Source organism: Malus sylvestris, chromosome 12 (assembly GCF_916048215.2).
Source record: "Malus sylvestris chromosome 12, drMalSylv7.2, whole genome shotgun sequence".
Taxonomy (NCBI): domain Eukaryota; kingdom Viridiplantae; phylum Streptophyta; class Magnoliopsida; order Rosales; family Rosaceae; genus Malus; species Malus sylvestris.
The window spans coordinates 9,297,673-9,303,066 of record NC_062271.1 but is presented as its reverse complement, the minus strand read 5'-3'; the positions used below and the strand labels follow the sequence as shown (position 1 = coordinate 9,303,066).

General features: G+C 40.8%; 1 long non-coding RNA gene across 1 annotated transcript; it reads right to left on the bottom strand.

Annotated features, from left to right (window-relative positions):
* Nucleotides 1-1,406: 1,406 nt before the first annotated feature.
* Nucleotides 1,407-3,033, bottom strand: LOC126591841 (uncharacterized). The gene is made up of 2 exons (XR_007612518.1): nucleotides 2,711-3,033; nucleotides 1,407-2,626 (listed from the first exon to the last, which is right to left on the bottom strand). It is a non-coding gene; the product is annotated as an uncharacterized LOC126591841 (long non-coding RNA).
* Nucleotides 3,034-5,394: the final 2,361 nt, after the last annotated feature.

Here is a 5,394-nt window from a genome sequence, read left to right as displayed (position 1 = left end):
AATAAACTATCATACCAAACAATGTGGTCAAGAGTATTAGATTAGAGAAGGACCGTATTGCATTTGTAATCCCGAACTGAATAGGTTCTCTAACCTCTTCTGATTAGCTTGGGTAACCATGACATGCTGCTAGGCGTCAACCATGGTTTGTGGAAGCCCTATACGTGTATAACCACTAAAGGGAGAATTGAAAATTGTTTCAATTCACAATCGATGTAAAATTGTTTTAATCGCCCACTGCCTCGCTAAAAGGAACCTAATGGATCGCACACCATAAAAGGTAGAGATTGAAGATTAAACGGAAATGAGTAAGAATGATTAAATGGTTTAATCATTTATTTATGGCAAGGATTAATTAATATGTTAATTAATCAAACGAATAAGTTCGTTAAAGACTTCGGGATAGTTTTGGACCTTAAGGCCCAATGGGCTTCGAACGTCAAGCCCATTAACTTAAGTTGTATGACAATTTAATGAATAAAGATTCATTAAGGCCCAAAAGCCCAAAACTCCCTAAATGGCCGGCCATATGTGTATGAATTAGGGTTTTGGTTGTTTAGGTCACTTAAAGAAGTGACTATATAAATGACTTTATAGCCAAATATTCATTAAGGTGATTAAGGGTTTATTTTGGGTGAAAATGGGTGAGAATTGTCTCTCCATTTTCTCTCTAAAGAGGCCAACACCTTGGAGGGTACATCTAGCAATCCTACTACTCCAAGGTCACTCATTTCTTCTACAATCAAACCTTGGTGAAGAGACTTAGAGGTTCTCAATTTTGGGAACTTGGAGAACCTATTCTTCCATCCAAATCCATGGATCTAAGAAGCAAGGAATGAAGGCCCTATCTCTTTGGGTGATTAGCCTTTGCTTATGCAAAGAGGAATCTACAAAGGTATTAATTTCAACTCACTTTGTTTTGAGTTGATTATTGGTTCACCAATCTACTAGGCTTTGAATTTCATGGGTAATGTTTTGTTTTTGAATGCATACAAGCATGATTCCGCCTTTAATTTGTTAATTGCATGCTATAGATGTTATTCAAATGAACATGTTTTTCAAAATAAATCCTTCACACAGAAACCAAGCTCACTTGAGGAATGTCGCCTACAAGCAGCGCATCTCCAACTATTATGACTCTAGGGTCAAGCCTCGCTCTTTCAAAATAGGAGACTGGGTCTTAAAGAAAAGATTACTCTGCGACAGAGTCCCGAGTGAAGGCACACTTAGTCCAAACTGGGGTGGACCGTATGAAGTCATTGGCATCAGTCGCCCTGGCTCTTACACACTTAGAAGCTCCGATGGCAAGACCCTTGGCCATCCATGGAACGCTGATCACTTGAAGTACTACTACAAATAGACTCACGATGTACAAGTGTTGAGCTATAGCCGTTCGGCATCCTATGTAATGAAGGCCATTTGGCAATGAATTCAATAAAGAGGTAATTTAGCCAACTCGGCCCTCACTCTTTTACATTCCTAGCAATGGAACACTCAAGTGTTGAAACCTCAAAGCAGATATATCCAACACGAAACAAAATCTAAGTATGTGTCGACAAGACTATACAAAGAAAGGAACAACCAAACAATGGCTTATATCCAAACAATAGATCTATTCATACACAGCCAAAAAACTTCACCTACAAAGCTTCACCTACATAGCTTCACCCAGAAAGCTTCATCTACAAAGCTTCACCATCAAAGCTTCACCTCGAAAGCTTCATCTACAAAGCTTCATCTACAAAGCTTCACCATCAAAGCTTCACCTAGAAAGCTTCATCTACAAAGCTTCACCTACAAAGCTTCAACACCAAAGCTTCACCTACAAAGCTTCAACACAAAACCTTGCTCCAAATAAACAAATTTTGTTCACAAAACCCAAGATGCCCTTGAACTTGTACAAAAACACTTGGGTAAACATAAACATTTTTTGTTTTACACCCACAAGGGCCCAAAATTTTCCTTCTTATTTATTCACTTATATATGTTCCCAAACATATTATAATAGATCCAACAACAAGCCAAAGTCCCAAGTTTCATAATGGACAAAAGTACAAGCAATTCATCAATAATGAAGGTGCTACAAAAATTGGAATCTGCCCCAAAATAGAAATCCAACCCAAGAGACTTTTTCTCTCTCTCCCTCTTCCGCCTCCTTTCATCTATCAAATTTCTGCAACCTCTGCTCTTCTCCAATGGAGCTGAATTTTGGACACCCTATAGTTCTTGAGCATATGAACAACTTTCAAGAAGGAACCATTTCTGTTTGAGCGACGGAAATTAAAGTGTTGAAGCTCCAAACATGACAGTCGGATTCTTGCAGATTTCGAAGCTGCTGTGATGTTTCGAAGATCTGGAAATATTTAACCATTAGTTCATTCTGAATTTTTGATATGTTATGAAAGAGACGATGAGGAACAACTTCAATGAAGAAAGCATGCTGATCTGAACAATAGAAAATGGAGTTTCGAAGCTCACAACAAATCTGACGGGTTGACAGAAAAATAATAACCAGTCATTCATCATACCTGAATTTCTTGAGTTATACAGCTCCGAGGGATCTCAATTTTGGATATGTTGTAGTTCACAAGTTAAGGAACAACTTCGATGAATAAAGTATGTTGATCTGAGCAAGAGAAAATGGAGTTTTTGAAGCTCACAACAAGTCTGACGCGTTGATATACAAATGACGAACAATCACTCATCATACCTGAATTTCTGGAGTTGTACTGCTCCGATGGATCTCCAATTCGGATATGTTGTAGTTCAAGAGCTAAGGAACAACTTTCATGAAGATGGTTTTGCGATCTGAGCCACAGAAAATGGTGTTATATTGAAGAAAAGCTAAAGGAAGACTAAAGGAAAGCAAAAATGGTAAAGCAAAGCAAAAGAAAAGCTAAAGGAAGACAAAATCATGGCACATGATAATGAGTCATACCCTACCCCTCATTGGATTCGAATACACCCATCCTCCAAAATCATGACAAAGGCCACATTATAGATATTTGTACAAACATTCCAAAGAAAAAGGGAGGGAGTAAAAAAAATAAAAAAATAAAAAAAAAAGGGCCTAGGCCTCCACTTCTTTGGGCCTAACACATCTTCATAACAAAAAACAATATATGAAGAAAGAGCCCTGGGTTACCACTTCGAAAAGAAACAAGTGAAGTTTTCCTACTCATGACATTGACTACTAGCTAGACACCTCATTCGTCAACTCCCTCGACTGGAGACTTGGGGGACTCTCGCCATATGCTACTAAGCCTCGGTACTCAAGAGTTTCGCGACTATTCATCGACTTGGATTTTTCAAGTCCCCAATCGAGAAGTTTTCCTTACTCGGGAAATTAAGGGAACACTACCTCAAACTACATGCTTCACTCACAAAGCTTCAACAATACAGGTTTCAACAAAAGCAAAAATTCAAAGAACTTTATGAAGAAGGCTTTGGTGTATTTAACACAATATGTTGAAATGAAGCAAAGCTTATTTATTAATATTTTCGATAAGCCACAAATATGTACATATACATGAGTCAAAATAAACAAACAAAAGGGAGCCTTCACAAAGGTTGCTTAGGGGAAGTCTCAGCAGTCGGTAGAGCCCCAAAAAGAGAAAGCACCGGAGGGTGGTTATCCGGAGCCTCAGTACTTGACAAAACCCCAGAAGGAGGAGGCATTGGAGGTTCATCATTTGAAGCTTCATTACCAGGTACAGCCCCAGAGGACGAAGGCAATAAATGCATTTGGAACAAACCCACAAACCGCTGATGATCAAGTAAAACCTTACCATCAGATTCCTTCATCTGGTCAAGCTTCCTCTTCATGTTTGTAGCATAGTCATGGGCGAGCCGGTGCAACTGCTTATTCTCATGCTTGAGCCCTCTAATCTCCTGTTTGAGACTCATCACTTCAGCAGCCAATGATTCAACTTGGCGGGTTCTAGGAAATAGGCGTTGGGCCATATTAGACACAGAACCTGCACACTGAACACTAAGAGCCAGAGAGTCCTTAACAGCCAACTCATCAGACCGTTTGGAAAGTAGTCTGTTATCTTTGGGAGTGAGAAGGTTCCTGGCCACCACTGCAGCGGTCATATCATTCTTCATCACAGAATCCCCAACGGTAAGAGGACCAGTAGGGGATATGAAGGATGGGCGCCATATGTTGTCTGGAGAAGGCGTGGCTGTCTCTTCTCCAAGGTTCAAGTCAAAAGACGGTCGGAGGGTCCAGACATTTTCAAATGTGTTGAAGAGGGAAGAGTCAGACAAATCAAGATCTTAGAAGTGCAAGAAATGAGCTTCTACTGGTAGAGATTCAAGTGCGCTGTGGAACTTAATGCCAGCCTCTATAAAAATCTGCACTCGACGGAGCTTCAGAAATCGAAGAGGCGTTTGCTTTCTCAAAAGCTGGGCTGCTCAGAGACCACGAGGGCCGATCTCAGAAATCGAAGAAGCACCTGCTTTTTCAGCCTCGTCAGCACCTGTCACATGCACACTCAGCTTTGCGGAAATTACGGGCAATCTGTCGAAGATTTCTGGTGAAGTAGAAAGCACGTGAATCTCACTGTTCAATCACCGCTCTCCATATGCACCATCAACTCCTCGGGTACCACATATAACTTTGTCAAAGATCTCTGAGAAAGTTTAGGCACGAGAATTTCGAAGTTCCAGCTACCCTACTATTACCCATAAGGGTAAAGGAACAGCACCACTGCTTGACAACTAGAAAGTCCCTATGTGTGTCGACCTCCGTGTTTTGCGGCAAGACAGGTTGGCAAGAACGTCCAACCTTTACTCACATTCGAGAAAAGACTCCCAACATAATTACTTTCTCAAAAACCGAAGTAGCACCGCTTTCCGAATCTCGAGAGTCAGATCCTCGACGGGATTGCTTGTTCGAAAACCGAAGAGGCACAACTCTCAGAACTTCGAGAGCCAGATTTCCTTAGATAAAGCTTGTCTGTAATCTTCACACGTAACATCAGCTTTCCAGATACCACATACCACTTTTTCAAAGTGCTCTGACAAAATTAAAACACGTGAAGCTGGCAGCTCCCACTACATTGATGTGACCAAGAAGGGTAAAGGAATAACATTACTACTTGTTATTGGGAAATCCCTATATACATTGACCTCCCTCCTCAACGGACAGGAAAACCTGCAAAAATGCTCAACCCTTTCTCGCATTCGAAAAGGCACCCTCAACATAACCTCTCGAAATACTCAGCTTTATTTCCCCCCCCGATAATACCTCAGCAAATAAGCCACACCAAGAACAAGAGTATCTCATATCATCAGGGTCGAAAGCAAGAGTATCCCATATCATGCTTTCTCCCTGTCTTTGTCTTTGTCCTTGTCCACACCTGCAGGACAAGGAGAAAGAGAGCAGTCAGT